At 41.7% G+C, this 19821-nt stretch overlaps 1 protein-coding gene across 3 annotated transcripts in view; it reads left to right on the top strand.

Annotated features, from left to right (window-relative positions):
- The window catches only part of Pde9 (phosphodiesterase 9), a 1237973-nt gene that overhangs the window by 175919 nt on the left and 1042233 nt on the right, over positions 1 to 19821 (top strand). Inside the window, exon 2 of one of the 3 annotated variants that reach the window (XM_068228339.1) lies at positions 4997 to 5031. The exons of 1 other annotated variant lie outside the window; for it this stretch is intronic. The gene's annotated coding sequence lies outside the window, so the exon portion shown is untranslated. Of the gene's footprint in view, positions 1 to 4995; positions 5032 to 19821 lie in introns of those variants that run through there. One more of the 3 variants, XM_067149920.2, reaches the window with a different exon arrangement.

Raw genomic sequence — 19821 nt, 5'->3', positions numbered from 1 at the left:
GAGGTGGCTTTCTGTGATCAAAGTTGTGGGAAGGTTTCCATGAAAGGTAACTGACTTTTAACTGTGTTTATTTTTTACAATTTGGTTTACGTTGCACCGACACAGATAGACCTTATGACGACGATGGAATAAGAAATAGCCAGGAGTGGGAAGGGAGCGACCCCAGCATTTGCCTGGTGTGAAGATGAGAAACCACAGAAGACCATCTTCAGGCCTGCTGACAGTGGGGTTCGAACCACTGTCTCCCGAATGTAAGCTGATAGCTACGTGACCCAAACCACACCGCCACGTGGCTCGGTAAACAGTGTTTAAAGGGGTCGCATATTTATGTATTCCATCCCAATGCCTATTTAAATGTGCAGCAGTTGGTGAGACGTTGTAGTCTATTATTATTATTATTATTATTATTATTATTATTATTATTTGCTATTTTGCTTTACGTCGCACCGACACAGATAGTTCTATGGCGACGATGGGACGGGAAATGCCTAGGAATGGGAAGGAAGCGGCCGTGGCCTTAAGGTACAGCCCCAGCATTTGCCGGGTGTGAAAATGGGAAACCACGGAAAACCATTTTCAGGGCTGCCGACAGTGGACTTCGATTCCACTATCTCCCGGATGCGAGCTCACAGCTGCACGCTGCTAACCGCACGGCCAACGCGCTCGGTAGTCTATTATTATTATTATTATTATTATTATTATTATTATTATTATTATTATTATTATTATTATTATTATTATTATTATTATTATTTAGTTCTAATACTTCTCATCTGGTAGATTAGCATAATTGCATGGATAAACAATTATCAAGAACAAGATTTGGCTACTTTTTAAACTGTTCAAGTTTCGTCAAGGAAATTTCGCGAAATTCTTTAGGTGCTGGGTGTTGACCCTTACAGATTATTGGTGTCTATAATTAGAAAGGTTAACAGCTAAACCTTCTTTAAGGACTTTTTCAGGCTCTTATGCATCAGTGCTTTTGCTCCAGTCACAGCTGGTACTGTATGTACTTGCTACTGATCTTTTACAAGTTGAGTGAATGTTTGGACTATAGGGCACTGCAAAGTCGACCATTCAAACTTGTGGGACGATGTGTTCCCATAGACTGATGTATCTGGTCTTTTATGCGCCAGGCAGCTCACACGAACTCCGCGACTTTTACCTGTTCAACACCCAAACTACGCTCATCGCCAGAACACGAACGCCGCTACTAGCAGCAGACCTGTGTTTTTATTTTGGCCACTTCCCGCAACACATCAATAAGGCATGTAATAACGGGCTTCAATTATTGCAAGTACAATACTTTCATTCAGAAGATATTTTTAAGCTAATGATAACATTTAAAGTTTGTACGAGACATATTTCAAAAAGTTCAATATGTCCATTTCACCATTTTGCCATTGTGCAATTTTCTCCTGGATGTCGTTTGTTGGCTTTCATGTCAATTTTTTGTACGGGAATAGTCGACTCTCTTTATCCGAATGTAGTCTAAAAGAGTTAGTTTGTACTCTTCTCAAAATGGATCATGAGTGTGATTTCCCACGCGCCTAGACAAGACGTGATCACTCCCCAGCGTTAAAATTTTGCCAGTGGGCGAGTTGGCCGTGTGGTTAGGGGCGCGCAGCTGTGAGCTTGCATCCGGGAGATAGTGGGTTCGAATACCACTGTCGGCAGCCCTGAAGATGGTTTTCCATGGTTTCCCATTTTCACACCAGCCAAATGCTTGGGCTGTACCTGAATTAAGGCCACGGCCGCTTCCTTCCCACTCCTAGCCCTTTCCTATCCCATCGTCGCCATAAGACATGCCAGTGTCGGTGCGACGTAAAGCCACTAGCAAAAAGTCCGCCGTTGCAGTAGTTCTTTCTTCTTCAAGCACTCCAACCCTGATCACCAGTACACTTAACTTTCCTATATTGTTTGAATGAAAAGTTTTAAAAAGTAGGAGTGTCTGACCCCTTTCACTACACATTACTTTTACACTGTTCTCCATCTTCAGTATCACTATCCTACACGTCTACCAGCACTTTATAACCTTACTTTGTAGGCAGTAGATTTACCTCTACTATGCTCTTCACAGCCGTCAGTTACAAGCTAGCTGGCCGCACTTTTCTGCCTGAAGGGCAAGTTGCAGAATTCGGGCAGGGGAATTAGTGGACACTTCCTCGACCTTTTTTTTTAATTGCGGGGTTCCTGTCCGTCCGTGCCAGGTCGGTGGTTGCAGATTTGCCTTCGGCGTACAAGTGGCCATGGGTGGTCTGTAGTCAGACAGCTCTGTACTCCAACCTACCAACCGAGTAGAAAATGGTGACCACGGCCATAGAGTAGTTCTACACCTCTGCATTCGGAAGACGGAGAGGGGCTGGTGCCTACCGTCGGGTAACCTGAGAATGCTTTTCCGTCGTTTTTCATTCTCTTGCACTAAGGCAAATCCATGGGCAGTTCCTAATTTAAGCTACGGCCACCAACCCTCTCATCTTCACCATACATCTCCATCACCACCACAAATCCCCTGGCCTGACAGGAGGCACCGTCTATGAGGCCCGCCTCCCCTTTCAGCGGAGGAATGAAAACAAATTAGTAGTGTGTGTGTGTGTGTGTGTCATCTGGAGAGGTCTTTGGCAAGTCTTTGATTTGACGCCTTGCGCGACCTGCGCATAATAATAATAATAATAGTAGTAGTAGTAGTTTTGTGACACATTACGATTCTCCTGTCCCAATACTGTTTGTTGTTTTCTAATATGTTGACCGTCTTGTACGCGGAGTACGGTTCCCCTGGTGTTGTGATCAAACCATATTTGATAGCAATTTCACGATGTATAATATTACCAATAATATGTCTCTTTTTATTCCGTGGATACTATTATTACAGCACTGAACATCTATGTGTTATGTATAGGGAATTCGATCCCGGTCCTTATTACACTTGGTCAGTCCCGGGATCCAGGGATTATCTCAGGATTGAAGGTTAGAAATTAAAAAAATAAGAAAATCTTACCGAAATCAGTTGTTTAATCAGCAAATCGAAATTTAGACAAAATCAACATATTTTACGGTATACACCTAGCTAATGTAATCACTCTAACTAATCAGACTTAGAGTCAGACTAACCAGATTTCACATCACTCAGTCTCTATGTTAAAATTATCCTTTTACAAGAATCAGTGAGACCTCTTTAAAATTACATAAATTAAAAATCCCTTATGTAACAAACTATGCAAATAAACTTTGGAAATTAACAAAGTCTCTCTGAACATAGACTAAATAGACAACTTTCATGTAACAACATAATAAGTAGGTAGAAAGTTTCTTATCAAAAAGTTTTTAAAAATAACATTAATCAGTTACATTTCACATTCCACGTAAATATATAACAAACTAATTTAATAGGAACATTCTAATTTGAATTGCGAAAATATGATCTGAGAAATAACAACGTGTCCAGTGTCTCATCAGCAAGCCTGCTTCTCATTTTGTTGCACACATATTCAGCTACTGAGAAAGCTCATTGTGGTCATACTTTCACGTACATAGGGGATGAACAATACAGTCATGCGCTGAACGAGAACAGGCATTTACACACCGAAAAGACTCATAAATTACGCACTGAGACTTTTGCTTCACGCAGTCTATTTCGCAAATTTTTTAAAATATGTCAATACTGAAAATACCTGGATCCGGGAAAACTTAATCCCGAAAACTATGATATTGAAAAGCGGTCGGGATCCCGGGATCGAATCCTCTAGTTATGCATCTTTCTGTTTCTTGTTCCATATTGCATACGCGGTTTAGATTTTTCACCTCATACTTTATTATTATTAATATTATTATTATTATTATTATTATTATTATTATTATTATTATTATTATTAAATTTTTCTCCTTCGTTTCGTTCGTCTTTCGACCGCGTTTTGACAATCCACATGGTGTTTTTAGCCTATCTTCATTCTCTGCCATTTTCTTTCTCCCACTTCCTTTTCCCATTCTGTACAGAAGTTGGAATTTTCTGACGAGTTGTCTAAATCAATATCTATCCATGATGTAATAATCCGGAAACTCATTGGCTGAATGGTCGGCATTGATGCCTTCGGTTCAGAGAGTTCCGGGCTCGATTCCTGGCCGGGTCGGGGATTTTAATCGCCTCGGATTAATTATTCTGGTCCGGGGACTTTGTGTTTGTCCCACCCCTTTCCTCTTCATACTGACACAATACCCGACACTACCAACCACCATTCAAACACGCAATAGTGATTACATCCCTCCATGTAGAGTTGCGTCAGGAAGGGCATCTGGCCGTAAAACAGGGCCAAATCCACATGTGCTACACAGTTCGTACCCGCGACCCCACGGGTGTGGGAAAAGCGGTAGAAGAAGAAGAAGAAGAAGAAGAAGAAGAAGAAGAATGTTATCTTCTGGAATCACCATCTTCGTCAAGTCCAATCTCACTTCTAGAAATAATTTCAGCTCTCTTCGTCTTCCTGAATAATTCGAAGATTCTCCTCGTTAGTCTGCTACTGTCCATTCTCAACAAGTGTCCATAGAACCTTCTCTTCCTCATCAATTCAAACATTCCTTCTGTTCTTTGATACAATTCTTTGCAAGATTCGAATCTCCTCGTAATACTTTTTTTACATTTTGCACCTGCAATTTTTCTTAGCATTTTTCATTCTCATTTGCGGTTAAATCTCCAAGCCCATCTTTCCCAGCCGTATCCAATGTTTCTGCAGCATACAGGCACTGAAGTTTAACAACAGATGCCTCAGTTTAACCCTATAAGATAGAATATTCTTGTTGTAGGTGTTTCTCGTCAGTTGAACACTCCTTATTTTTTCGTCTCCTGACTTCAACAGCTGAGGGGCCTCTTCAATATTAGTCATAAAGGCAGTCTTTTCAAAATCTAATTATTATTATTATTATTATTATTATTATTATTATTATTATTATTTGTCAATAATATAAGAGACTTATTCTATTCTGTATTTTCTTCTTCTTACAGAAATTCACCTGCTGAGATCAAGTCCCTTAGCTCTGGTAAGCTTTCTTCTTCTTTCTCAAGCATTTTTATCAAGAAGGTAGATGGAGAATGTTATCATGGATATTTCCGATACTTCAAAACTTATCGGTCAAATGTCTTTTTATCAATAATTGCTGCCAAGAATCTCCCATTATATTACGTCAAGACGGAGGAGTGTCTGAGTGCATAAAGATCCAGAGATTCGACAGTGGTATAATCTTTCTTACCTGCCACATAACACTTATCATCTGTCGCCTGATAATTTTCTGGTATTGTTTAGACATTTGTATTACGGTGCATCGTTAGAGAAGTGGTATTCGGTTGGATGCACTTCTGTTAATTTCATGTTGTCCGTTTTACGTCCCATTAACTACGATTACGGTTTTCGGAGACATCGAAGTGCCGGAATATTCTATCAAAGGTGTTCTTTTACGTGCCGATAAATCTGCAGACAGGAGCATCTTGAGATGTCACCGGACTGCGCCGATATCGAACCTGTAATCTTGAGCTCAAGAAGTCAGCGCTTTACCTACTGAGCTACTCATACCGGCTCAGAATAATAATACACCTGGGTTTTCTTTGCAGATTCGTACTTTAAGGGGCCCAATGTCAAGATTATCTGCTCCTGATATTCTTTACGGTTTATGCTATGTGATGAACTGGAACAAAGTCTTCACAAGATGTTCACTTACAGGTCGCACTTTCTTCCTGTCTGACCTCAGCCCATTTATACAAAAACCTATATTTGGATTGTTAGACTTACTTTGTTGACTTACTTTCACTTATTTCGTTTTGAGGAGCATAGGGCTATAAAAAGGATCGACATCTTGCCCTGTTGTGTGCCAGGTCTTCAATTTTTCTCTGGGTCTACTGCGTTTCCTCTTCCCCTGAGAGTTCCAGTCGATTGCCTCCTTTGCGATGCGTTCATCCGGCCGCCTGGGCTTGTATTCGAACCATTTCCATTTTCTCCTTACATTCAATTCAATAGTCTTGTAGTTGACCTTTTCAAAGTGTTAGAGCCGACAGTTGGTCACCATACTACCACAATGTTCATCAAAAATCTGTCAATCAACGTTTTGCTTGTTCACTTTTCAGAATAGACCACAACTGAATTCACATTGATTTCGAATACCCGCAGATTGGCCTTCATGTTCAGTTCCTTGGATTTTCAGATTGGGTGTAACAATCTCGATGACCTGGCTCCTGAACCTGAACTCCGTGATGCTCCAGTTATTGAGCTGCATCTCTCTCGTTCCCTGGGTACTGATTTTTAGTCCAATTTTTTAGATCGCCTCAGTGTTTTTGAAGCTGTATGCTGGTAGGCAAAGGTTGTCCTCAAAATCCAGGTCTTTCAGTATTGGTACTCCACTATATCCCTCTCTGTACGTATCACCACCAAGTCTGATACCATCAGAAATAGGACTGGTGAGAGCATGCGTCCTTCTTTCAGCCTAGTTGTCACCCCAGTCGAATCTGAAAGTGTCCTTGGTATTCTATGCGACATGTGTAAGTGTCTAATATGTTCTTGATGAAGTTAAGGATTTTCTTTGAGAGCCCAAAGATTTCTAGAGTATTTCATATTGTCTGTCTGTTAGGTCATCAGCCCAGAGGCTGGTTGGATCCTCAAAAAGCACCACCAAAGGTTATGCGGTTATAAGGAAACCGAAAAAAACCAATGGCAACACCAAAATGAGGCGTACTAGGCAAGACTAGGAGTGAGGTAGTTTGCCATTGTTTTCCTCACTGGGTCAGAAAGTGCTATTGCAGCACGACTGACCCTATGAGCAAACACCTTTCATAACACTCAGATGCACTAGTCGTGCTCTGAATGTCATTACTCAGCACCACCCATGCCCCAGCAGCTTCCACATTGTCACAGCCATGGATGAGACTGGGACTTCGGTGGAAGCTACACTTTACTCTGGCCTGTGCCAAGATATGGATACAAAAGTACTGTATTCATCAAGAAATGGCAGCAGGCAATATTTAATGCTTCTGGTAATGCTGTTGAAGACCTTTTTAAAGTCTACGAACACCATGCAGTGTGCGGACTGATGTTCAATTAATTGCTCGGCTATTAACCTCGGTTTTTTTTAGCTAGTCTGTACCCGAACTTCATTCCAGAAATCCTTCCTGTTCCCATAGTAGTTTCACGTCCTCTCGTGCTTTAATTCTCGCTTGGAACTGACAATAGTGTTGTGTCCCTCCAATTGTCTAAATAGTAAGATCAACTTTTTTTTCTGAGCTTTTAATGAGTAATCCTTCGTTACGTTCATTTAGCATCTTTTCATTCCTCCAGCCAACGGCCGTAGCCGTGTTGAAACACCAGATCCCTTGAGATCTCCGAAGTTAAGCAACATTGGGGGTGGTCAGGAGTTGGATGGGTTGCCACGCGCTGTTGGTGGGGGGTAAGGGAATGGAGGAGCGGAAAGGAACTGGCCACCCTACTGCACGTAAACTCCGGCTCAAGAACACCTCTGCGGAGGTTCGGACCTGCCTTCGGGCAGTATAACCCTTGCCTTGTCATTCCTCCAAATAATTGTGAAAAGAGGCAAAAGAATCTCTGCTGAACTATAGGCGGCTGCTTTTAGAAACTGTGGGAAATGTTATCTAATCCTGGTGCTTTTCTTATCTTCAGTTATCTGAAACTTTCCGACTACAATTATTTAACAAGCTGCAAAAATGGACGTGAAGAGAAAGGTGAAAACAGACAGTTTGACGAAGTAAGAGGGAAAATAATTCCGGGTTTAGTTGATGAACTGGAAAGAAAGTTCCTTCAAGCAAAGTAATAGTGTTTTTCAGTAGTTATTATGAGTGTTGTGTGCGGTAAAATGAAGTGGCATAATGCTTTTAGTGCCGGGAGTGTCAGAGGACAAGTTCTGCTTGCCAGATGCAGGTCTTTTGATTTGATGCCCCTAGGCCACGGATGGCGAACCTATGCCACGCGTGTCACTAGGTGACACGCGGACACGATTTCGGTGGCACGCCACATGAACATAATAATATTTTACATATACGTCTCGTACTACAGACAGTGCATATCTTACAGTGTTTCACGTGTAAGAAATAAATAACGAAAATCTAAATACTAGTTCCATTCGGACGTGCAATATGGCAACACTGCTACACTGATAGGTCCGAAAGTCAAGTGAGATAGTGTCGTTTTCTGCTGGTTTTGTATACGGACATCGCCAATATGTTTTCGGTGCAGAAAAAAACAGAAACTTAACAAAGGTGGTGACCGTATTTTTCAAGAACTCTGGCCAGGGGAATTCGGACTGTTAAAAAGATGTGTTGCCTGTGTTCGAAAACAGTTGTATCCCCCATATTTAATGTAAAGCGCAATTTGGAGACTGGCCATTAAAATGTTTGTTCCGTTTCAAATGAAGAAAGAAGAGCGTTCATTTCACAAAATATCCAACATTACACAAACAAACTAGTTCTTTAGTGTTATCTTTCCGGCCCAGGAAGAATATCAGTGCGGCTTTTTCTATCTGTCTCACTGCATAGTACAGCATGCATGGGAAACAGATTTCTGACGGTGAGTTGTTGAAAGAAAGTTTCTTATTGATGTCCGACACATCATTTGAAAACTTCCCTAACAAACAACTAATAATTAACAAGATTAAAGGAATCCCAGCCAGCTGAACTGCTGTCAAGGATAGAATAAGAAAAATGAGTACAGAAGTTTCGGAGCAGTTGAAAGCTAATTTGGATAACTCCCACATATATGCAGTATGTTTTGATGAAAGCATGAATGTGACCTTACAAACAAGGATAGCTGTTTTTTTTTAGATTTCCTCATGGAAATGTGATGAGGGAGAAATTAATTTAATTGTTGAGCGTACAAACTACAACATGGGAAGATAATGAAGCTAATGGAGGAAGTATTTACAAGATATATTGCACCCGTTATGCAAATATTTATAATAAATAAATAAATACATAAATAAATAAATAAATAAATGACTCAATAAATGAATAAATAAATAACTTATTATGAAACATAATCGGGAAATTGAAAGGAAGTTGCGAGGGGGGAGGGGGTGGGGTTGTAGGTTGTAGACATCCCGTAATGGAAATGGAAAACAAGTGGCACAGTCAACAGATGAGAATAATAAACCAGAGTTAAAATGGCACGCTAGTTGGAAAAGGTTCGCCATCCCTGCCCTAGGCAATCTGCTCGTCGTGATGAGGATGGAAAATGATGAAGACGCCACATACACTTAGCCCCCATGCCAGCGGAATTAACAAATTATGATTAAAATTTCCGACCCTGTCGGGTATCGGACCAGGGACCCTTGTGACCAAAGGCCAGCACGCTTAACATCTAGCCATGGAGCCGGACAGTGTGTGCGGTAATTCTGATGTATACAAAGCGGCTGAATTATTAGGTTTTGGTAGTGACTCTGTGGTTTTACTGTGGAGGGATTATAAGATAGACTCAAAAACTGAAAATGATTTGGTCGTTTTGAAAGCATTAATACGAAAACTCCGTTCAGTATCTAAGTTAACTGCCGCTTGGGAACATGTTTCGGTATTACTCATAGCATCAAAACTGCCAACAGAAATAGCTTTTTTGTGAATATTTTGCAGTGTCTGATGGAAATTTAACTTAATTTTAATTTGTTACTATAGCTGAAAACTGAGTCACCTCTGGACATCACTTGTCAGATAAACGCTACTCAGTGAAGGAATGCAGTGAAGAGAAATACCACCACAGGATTTTTCAAGATAAGTTTCATTTGACGTATTTTATTATTTCCCTTTCGTTAAAATTGCTTCCGTATCTCGAATTTAAAATATTTTTAACTAACTGTGATTTTCCAAATAATCATTTGTAGAAATAATAACGCTTGCTCCCAGCCCGTGCCCCAATTTTTAACGACTTTACACCGTGCCTAAAATACTGCAACATTCACTCCACATGGAGTAGGTATTCAAATTTCAATATCCCGCTGCATCACTACTGCTGGAGAACGAGACCAGTGTTGCCAACTTATATTTTCAAGATCCGCTAAATACTACTAAAAATCCGCTAAAATTCCGCCAAGAAATCCGACCTCAAATAATAATAATAATAATAATAATAATAATAATAATAATAATAATAATAATAATAATAATAATAATAATAATAATAATAAATGTCTGCACTCACCTGATCTGTGAGTTTCACTGGGATTAACCCTCTGCCTGCGAGTCGGCGAGCTAAAACTTGTAGGTGTTTTACTACCGGGTTCAAACTAGGTGAATCCCCTACCTCAAGGGGCACACACAGAACAGGCCAGTTCATTAAACGGTCTACCTTCTTAGCATAAATATAAATACTACTCTCTCGCAGTTTCATTATCTGTCGTCATTCGTCAACTGAGAGATACGTACCCTTTCCCCACGCATTACAAATTTATGATACCATGATCCCATAACATCAAATCAAATAACATGTTTTCCTCATATGACTGCTAGCTCCTGACAGGAAATACGGAATAGCTCAGAGACAGACTGGAGTACAAATTTAAAAAAAGTAAAATGGATAAAACGCTAAATTCCGCTATAATAAATCTAAAATTCCGCCAAAAAATCCGCTGTCCGCTAAATGGTACATTTCTCTGCCGACAGTCTTCTAATTCCGCCAAATTTAGCGGAAAATCCGCTAAGTTGGCAACACTGAACGAGACGAAAGAACATAGTTTATTAGAGCAATGAGGATAAAGAAGTTCTATTACTCCGCTAACATTGTCACTTAAAATGATCAAGGAATATTGATACGGTCATCTCATGTACAATATGGGGAATTACCGACTTTTCGTTACAAGTTGCTTAACGTCGCACCGACACAGATAGGTCTTTTATGGCGACTTTGAGATAGGAAAGGGATAAGTGTGGGAAGGAAGTGGCCGTGGCCTTAATTAGTACAGCCTGATGCAAAAATAGGAAACCATGCAAAACCATAAGGGAAATTACCGAGCGGCTAGGGTCGTGCAGCTATGAGTTTTCATTCGGAAGATAATAATTCGAACCCCACTGTCTGCAGCCCTGAAGATGGTTTTTCGTGGTTTTCCATTTTCACATCAGGCAAATGCTGCGGCTGTACTTTAAGGCCATTGCCACTTCCCTCCACCTCCTAACCCTTTCTTCCCATCGTCGCTATAAGACCTATTTGTATCAGCGTGACATGAAACAAATTGTAAATAAATAAATATGGGGAATACTTGCGTTCCAGTCTCTCAATATTCTTTAACTAGTGTAACAGAAAGTAAGAAATGTCTTCCGGATGTAAAGTAAATTTAGTGGTACAGAAAAACGTTCTCTGAGATAATCCTTCGAGGGATGAGCGGCGACTGTTCTTAGCAGTCTTTATGGCGAGTCTTTCTATAAGAAGAGTTGGTTACGGGAAAAGAGAGAGAAAGTAAACTGTCTTTCCTCGACCCGAGATCAATCTCGTGTGCCCAGTCAGAGTAAGGAACCAATCGTCCTGAAACGCTGACCTATATAAGTAATCTCCCAGCCTGTCTCGCACGATACTCGTTCGGGATCGCCCCGCAGAATACAGGGAGGGTTTTGACTCACTGGCTCTGCCTCAGCTGCATTGCAATCATATGCAACAAGAACAGGAGGGAAAGTAGTTCAATAAAACATGTATTCTTAATCTGATTTCGGACCACGTTATAATGATCTTGCACCTTTAACTACGCAGCAGGCATTGTAGCATTATACAGGGAAAAATATAACTGAAATTTGGTATCCAGGCCTGATAGCCTGGTGGATTCTTATCAAAATAGCCGCGGCTCGAATCCCAACCAATGTGTGTGTGGCATTTTTGATGTGAAAACTACATCTCTATGGTTCGGACTCCGCGTGAAACGGGAGATCCCGTGTCTGTGACTATGTTATCAACAGCCACGTCAAATTACAAGTTTACTTGATTGCTTCTTTTAATGTGGTATCGAATTTTCATAATGAATACTAAATACGTGAAAATATCCTCAGCCTGTTTCCGGTCATTAATGAACCCTCCACCTAGCGGCGAGGATAGGAATTGTGCCGACTGCCTATGCCTGTCGCACTCCTCTGGGACAATGATTAATTCGTTACAGATGAAATTATTTTGGAGAGTGTTGCTGGAATGAAAGATGACAGAGAAATTCGGAGTACCCTGAGAAAATCCTGTCCCGCTTTCGCTTGATATAGCACAAATCTCGCGTGGAGTGACCGAGATTTGAACCACGGAACCCAGCGGTGAGAGGCCGGCGTGCTGCCGCCTGAGCCACACATGATCTCTTGCATATTCTTATATTATGATTTAAATGTCGGATCCCATTTCGATCTCTACTTAGTTTTGTATTTAACTATTTTTTAAATGATATTTGTTCGTGGCGTCGACCTCTGCAGATCTTTGCCACTACTTTCGCCATATGAGAGGAACCTGCGTGTAAGTGTAGTTGCGGAAGTATAAAGTGTTGAATTTGAGGAAAAGAGCATTAAGGATGACACAAACACCCAGTCCCCAGGCTAGGGATATTAATCGTTTACAATTAAAAACCCCTGACCCGGCCGGGAATCGAACCCTGGGCCGCCGGATGACAGGCGGACGCGTTACCCCCTACACCGCGGGGCCGGACTTGTATTTCACTTATATCCGTACAATTTTTGATTGCTCTTTTATTATTATTATCATCATCATCATAATCATCATCTGTTTACCCTCCAGGGTCGGCTTTTCCCTCGGACTCAGCGAGGGATCCCAGCTCTACCGCCTCAAGAGCAGTGTCCTGGAGCTTCAGACTCTTGGTCGGTGATACAACTGGGGAGAATGACCAGCACCTCGCCCAGGCGGCCTCACCTGCTATGCTGAACAGGGGTCTTGTGGAGGGATGGGAAGATTGGAAGGGATAGACAAGGAAGTGGGAAGGAAGCGGTCGTGGCCGTAAGTTAGGTACCATCCCGGCATTTGTCTGGAGGAGAAGTGCGAAACCACGGAAAACCACTTCGAGGATGGCTGAGGTGGGAATCGATCCCGCCTCTACTCAGTTGACCTCCCGAGACTGAGTGGAGCCCGTTCCAGCCCTCGTATCACTTTTCAAATTTCGTGGCAGAGGCGGGAATCGAACCCGGGTCTCCGGGGGTGGCAGCTAGTCACGCTAACCACTACACCACAAAGGCGGACGCTCTTTTATCATATACTGTATATCTGAGAATCAATTCTATTAAATAAACACAGTTAGATAGCATCATTCTGCACAATTTATGGCAGATGTAATTCCATGTGATGTTTTAAACTATACTACAAAGTGATATAAAACTCTGCGCTAAATAAAGTGTATTTATTCATTTTTCAGTGCATTAAGGTAAATTTTGCCAGTTAGACTCTCTGCTACTTAATATCTTAATAAGGCATAGGGCTCAAATTTCTAAGAAGATACGAATAATTTTTCAATGAAAATTAAAAAAAAATAGATTTAATTGTCTGGTACACTAAAATTATGTTTATGGCATTGAATTCAAGTCGCACTAACACGCAGAAAGAAAGTTTACCGCTACACAATGATTGCAAAGGACTAAGATTGGGAAGGCTGCGGCCGTGGTCTCACTTAGGGTATAACTTCACCATTTTCCTGGTTTGGATATGTGGACACCACGGAAAGCGGTCTTCATGGCTCTTTGTGGTGGAATTCGAGCTCACAATAACCCGAATGAAAATTCACAGCTACGTGGCCCGAATATGAAGCAAACGTTTTGGGTAGTTAAGAAAAATATCTTCAGAGCATGTTACATTCTTTTCTTTCTTAGTCTGTTCACCGTCCAGGATTGGTGTTTCCTCCTTCAGACTCGGCGAGAGATCCAACCTCTATCACCTCAAGGGCACTGTCCTGGAGTGTGAGACTTTGGGTCGAGGCTACAACTGAGGAGAAGAACCAGTACCTCGCCTAGGCGGCCTTACGTGCAATGCTGAACGGAGTCGTTGTGGGAGATGGGAAGATTGGGAGGGATAGGCAAAGACGAGAGAAGGAAGCGACCGTGGCCTTAAGTCAGTTACCATCCCGGCATTTCCCTGGAGAAGAAGTGAGAAACCGCGGAAATACACTTCGTGGATGGCCGTTGTGGAAATCGAACCTACCTCTACTCAGTTGATCTCCCGAGGCTGAATGGACCCCATTCCAGCCCTCGTATCAGTTTTCAAATTTCGTGGCAGAGCTGCAAGTTGAAACTGGGCCTTCAGGAGGTGGCAGGTAATCACACTAACCATTACATGACAGAGGTGGACATGTTATATTCCTACGGAATATAATTAATTATGAGGATAGTTCTGTGGTGTAGTGGTTAGCGTGATTAGCTGCCACCCCCGGAGGCCCGGGTTCGATTCCCGGCTCTGCCACGAAATTTAAAAAGTGGTACGAGGGCTGGAACGGGGTCCACTCAGCCTCGGGAGGTCAACTGAGTAGAGGTGGGTTCGATTCCCACTTCAGCCATCCTGGAAGTGGTTTTCCGTGGTTTCCCACTTCTCCTCCAGGCGAATGCCGGGATGGTACCTAACTTAAGGCCACGGCCGCTTCCTTCCCTCTTCCTTGCCTATCCCTTCCAATCTTCCCATCCCTCCACAAGGCCCCTGTTCAGCATAGCAGGTGTGGCCGCCTGGGCGAGGTACTGGTCATTCTCCCCAGTTGTATCCCCCGACCAAGAGTCTGAAGCTCCAGGACACTGCCCTTGAGGCGGTAGAGGTGGGATCCCTCGCTAAGTCCGAGGGAAAAACCGAACCTGGAGGGTAAACAGATGATGATGATGATGATGATGATGATGATGAGGATAGTTCTTACCTCACTCACACCAGACGAGATGGTAATTAGGATAAGTAAACTTTATTATAAGGTTTTTTTTAGTGATATTTACAGTGTGTATGTGTGTGGAAAATGATCAAACAAGAAAATAAGATGACGGCGTAAAATTCAGGATGGATGACGCAGGGATGTAGGAAGTAGTTATTTTACATCCGTTTAATTTCCCCCTGTTGGGGAAGGGGGCGTAGAATGTATCTACGATATCACCTTCCTGTCGTTAGGGACTGCTGCACGGGTGAAACCCCACGGGTTCTTTTGAAGTGCGAGCTGATGACCACGGGGCCCGAGCAGAACATAGCATTGCTTCCATTTACTTTCCTATTCGACCTATCCTCTTCAACTCTTGTTTTCTTCTGAACCTGGTGGTACTGTATTCGGTTTACGAGGAGAACCAGAGACTTCTCTGCGACGTGTAAGATTTTAATTAAGCATAGGGCACAATGTGTTGAGAAAATACGAATAACTTTATAAGACATTTATTCTTCTGCTGTCGGCTCTCTTCCATTTATCCCGCCGATTAGTGTTTAGAGGTGATGGTTACCCAGTTGTATTTCCTTTTAAAAGAATAATCCCCACAATCTTCAAATCATACCATTGTACTACCCAAGATCATCTCTTATTGAAATATAAATGGCAAGTCCAGAACCTTAGTGAACTTAGCGGCACAAAATTACTTTTGCGAAGACATTTTGTCTTGAACGTAAAAAGGAACGTAGGAAGCTAGTGGTTAATGATATTTCATTCATGAAAACGTTGCAAGCACTTGGTTCATTATGACTGTCTGAGATCTCAGTGACTTGGTTACTTAATTGTGGCTGATTCCTTTGTTTTGTTGGATCGGATAAACGTTCATTATATTCAATGTAATTCCGTTTCTTATTTAATTTACTTTGGGATGTCACTATTACATCCTATAGTTTTCCTAAGTGAATATAATTATCTTAATATCCACTTATCTTAATATCAACTTCGTCAGGGTTCCCTCTTCTCCTTCAGGAGCCAATAGGGACTCGCAGAATACAAAATGCATTGAAGGAACATCCATACTTACTCAGAAGTTGAAGCCCGTATTCGCCTGTCGTTGAGAATGACAGCTCTGTAGGGATGCAATCATATCGAGCTGCTTCGTGATTAAACAATCGGAGAGCACTTCACTTCCCGCCATTTCTTTCGGTAGCCTCTTTTTAGTTTTTAAATCTGCTTTACGTCGACCGACACAGGTAAGTTTCATGGCGACGATGGGACAGGAAAGGGCTAGGAGTGGGAAGGAAGAGACGCGGCCTGAATTAAGGTACAGCCCTGGTGTAAAAATGGGGAACCATGGAAATACATCTTCATGGCTGTCGACAGTGTGGTTCGAACCCACTATCTCCCGAATGCATGCTCACTGCTGCGCGCCTCTAACCGCACGGCCTACTCCCTCGGTCGTAGTCGTTTAATGTTGCTCTAATTCAGATAGGTTTCCAGCGGTGGTGGAAAAGGAAAGGGCAAGAACTAGGAAAGAAGCGACTCTGGCATTAAGATACATTCCCAGCATTTGCTTGGTGTGAGAATGAGGAGCTACGAAAAACCATCTTCAGGGCAGCCGATGACGGAGTTCAAATTCATCTTCACCCGAATGCAAGCTTATAACTAAACGGCCCGTAATAGGCAGACAGCTTACTCTGTCTTGCTATATGCTGTACTTTCGCACGCTAATCCCCACTGTATTCGTTAATTATAGTCAGATTTTATTATTATTATTATTATTATTATTATTATTATTATTATTATTATTATTATTATTATTATTATTATTATTATTATTAATTTCTTTCTTCGTTATGCCCATTCATAGAGCGCGTTTGAACTTGTTAGTTGGTTTGATGGTTTGTGCCTTCTTATCCTCCCAAAATCTCTTCATGAATGCACTGTGTTGCATCTTGCGTTCTGTCGACCACTTCCTACCAGTTGTCTTTTTGGGTTTCTCCCTAAATTTATGATTGGCTACTTTTGTTCTAAAAGCTCCACGATTTTCTATGATGTCGTCTGTGATATTTATTTCTTGGAGGTCCGCCTTAGTTTCTTCTAGCCATTTTATTTTGACCTTCTTTGAGTTGATTACTTTGAATAATCTTTTAGTTAGTCTGTTGCTGTTCATTCTGTAGATATGGCCATAGAAATTAAGGCGTCTTTTCTGTACGGCATCAGTAAACCTGTTTGTGAAGGAGTAGAGGTCCGCTGTTCTCCTCTTAATCCACATTCCATTTTCTCTCGTAGGACCGTAAATTTTACTGAGAATTTTCCGCTCCTGCTTTTCAATTTCTGTAATTTTAGAGTGACCACCTAAGCATAGGCTATGGTTTCTGAGGCATATTATTATTATTATTATTATTATTATTATTATTATTATTATTATTATTATTATTATTATTTCCTTAGACAGTCCTTGTGTTAGAGTTCCTACATGATTTAGTTTGCTTGTGTCATAGTGGTTCAGATGTTTTTGCCTTTCGGGTCATTTTCACGGATGACCTTGCGAGTGGTTGTTATCTCTACCCAGTATCAGGAAATGATAAACCGTGCTTACTTGTGTGTTCAACGAGTAAATATTCCGAGAAGAATGTGTATGTGTGTTCCTCATACAATACCATGCACTGGAATTCGCGCATTACCTGGTGTTATTTTGTGTAATCTCCACTGCTGTACAGAAGTTACAGCACGTACTATACTTTGAACCGGTGTTTTGACTGGTATTTTCGATGAAGTTTCCGGGAGATAGTTCATTGCGATTCGTGATAACATATTGCGCTTGTAAAACTGAGTATACATTCACACAAACTAAAATCGCTTTAAAGCTTTAGGCCTATATAAGCTTACCGGACAAAAAGTCACCCTTGGAGAAATCATTACAAGCACCATTTAACACAGCGTAACTCCCGCTCTGGGCGTGATAACCGCCTGGATTCGGTTGTACAGGTACATCGCATTCAGGTTGTCACTCGCTGAGGATTTGATTACCCAATTCCACCAAATTGCGGAGATACTGACGTCGGCGTTTTACTCGCTGTTCCAGCATGTGCCACAGATGTTCAATGGGGTTCAAGTCAGGTGATTGTGCAGGCCAATCGAGATGTAATAGGCTGGGGGTGTGTTGATAAAACTAGTCACAAAGCTTATGCGTCCACCCCGATGAACTTTGCTGTTGTCATCTTGAAAAATCGGGCTATCAATAGCATACTCATCATCCAGAATGTTTAAATAAACATGCTGGTTCATTTTAGTGGCCACCTCAATGAGCAAGTCCAATCCATGATACGAAAAACACCCCCAAATTATCACAGACCCACCTCCGGCTTGAACCTGGCTTAACGATCCAGGATAAAATGCTTCATTTGTCCTTCAGTGCATTCGACGACATGCGTCATTGAAATACAGGAAAAGCTTGATTCGTCAGACCACATTACGTTCCGCCAGTCATCTACTGTCCACGTTCGATGATATCTAGCCCATTGAAGAAGCGCAGCCCTATGTGCATGTGTCAGTCATGGCCTCTTGCGAGGACAACGACTCCAAATATTCATTTCATGCATTTCCCGTCGCAATGATCTCTCGCTAACAGATTGGGATGGACCTTCATTCACCGACTGCAGTAATTGCTGTCGGATTTGGAAGCGATTTTGGTTGACAATCCGTGAAACGCGTCTTCGGTCTCTCTGTCAGGATCTTTTTCCGACCACAATTCTGACGTGTTTCGTGGCCACGTGTAGTATACCACTGCTTGTAGACACGTTGAGCAGTCAGCTGTGAAACACCAATAAATCCAACAACTTCACGCACCGTATGGCCATGTGCACGGCCTAACACGGTTGCCCATTTTTGCAACACTTTCACATCCTTACCTTCATCCATGTTGACATACACTGTCTGCTTGAAACATCAGTCTCACTGATCGCTACTGCCTTATGCTCACATAGAGGCAGTGAGCATGCGCACTAGGGTGACTCATTTTTTGTCCGGTGAGCTTACCTTATGGACCAGCTGTCGGCTTGTATTCGGGAGATAGTGGGTTCGAACTCCGTTGCCGGTAGCCCTGAATATGGTTTTCTATGATTTTCCATTTTCACACCAGACAAATGCTGGGGCTACAACCAATTCCTTCTCACTCCTAGCCCTGTCTTGTCCCATCGTCACCGCAAGACCTATCTGTGTCGGTGCGACGTACAGCAAAATATGGGGGAAAAAGTGTTTACGGCCTGAAGTATTAGAAATGACAGTTTTCAAAACCAGTAAAGAACAGTTAATTCTCGATTATTTGAACTGAACTGGAACTGGAAGGAGTGGGATTTGCTGAAATGATCAGATACTGCAGAAACACTTAGAGAAATGCAGTAAAACAATTAATACCGACAGGTATAATAGATAAACGTTCTGTTACGTTAAGTCTTTTGGTCGAAGTAGGATTCACCTCACTCCCTCACTTCGCCCTTCGTCTGGCAAGGCACCTGTCCAACCAGTAGAAGTACGAATATTGTGTAAACACTTTCTTCAAAGTATGAATAAAAATAGTTTTACGTCACACTAACTACCTACGGTTTTTGGAGACACGATGGTGCCAGAATTCTGTCTTGCAAAATTTATCATATGAACAGGTAAATGTACTATAGTCTTACAAAACCGGGTATGAAGGCCATACAATAATATTAAATGAAATAGTGAAATAGTCTGAAGCCCGGCTATGTCGGCAAACGGCCAAACGTTTCTGTGAAGCATGATAGCATAGTATAGCAGAGTATAAAATACCCGGCTGAGTCTGTTTATGTGAAGTCTTTTCTGTCTGTGTGAAATATGTCCCTTGTGTTTCCCTTGTTTGCTGCAGAATATTACCACCACCACCACCACGTTAATAATAAGAGGTGGTATTTTTCTGTTTCAGTTACCATTATGACTGAGAAAATATATTTTTCATTATTATACACAAGTCATTAA

Source organism: Anabrus simplex, chromosome 6 (assembly GCF_040414725.1).
Source record: "Anabrus simplex isolate iqAnaSimp1 chromosome 6, ASM4041472v1, whole genome shotgun sequence".
NCBI classification, from domain to species: Eukaryota; Metazoa; Arthropoda; class Insecta; order Orthoptera; family Tettigoniidae; genus Anabrus; species Anabrus simplex.
Note: the sequence above shows the minus strand (reverse complement) of the source record. Positions and strands in the feature narration are given on the sequence as shown.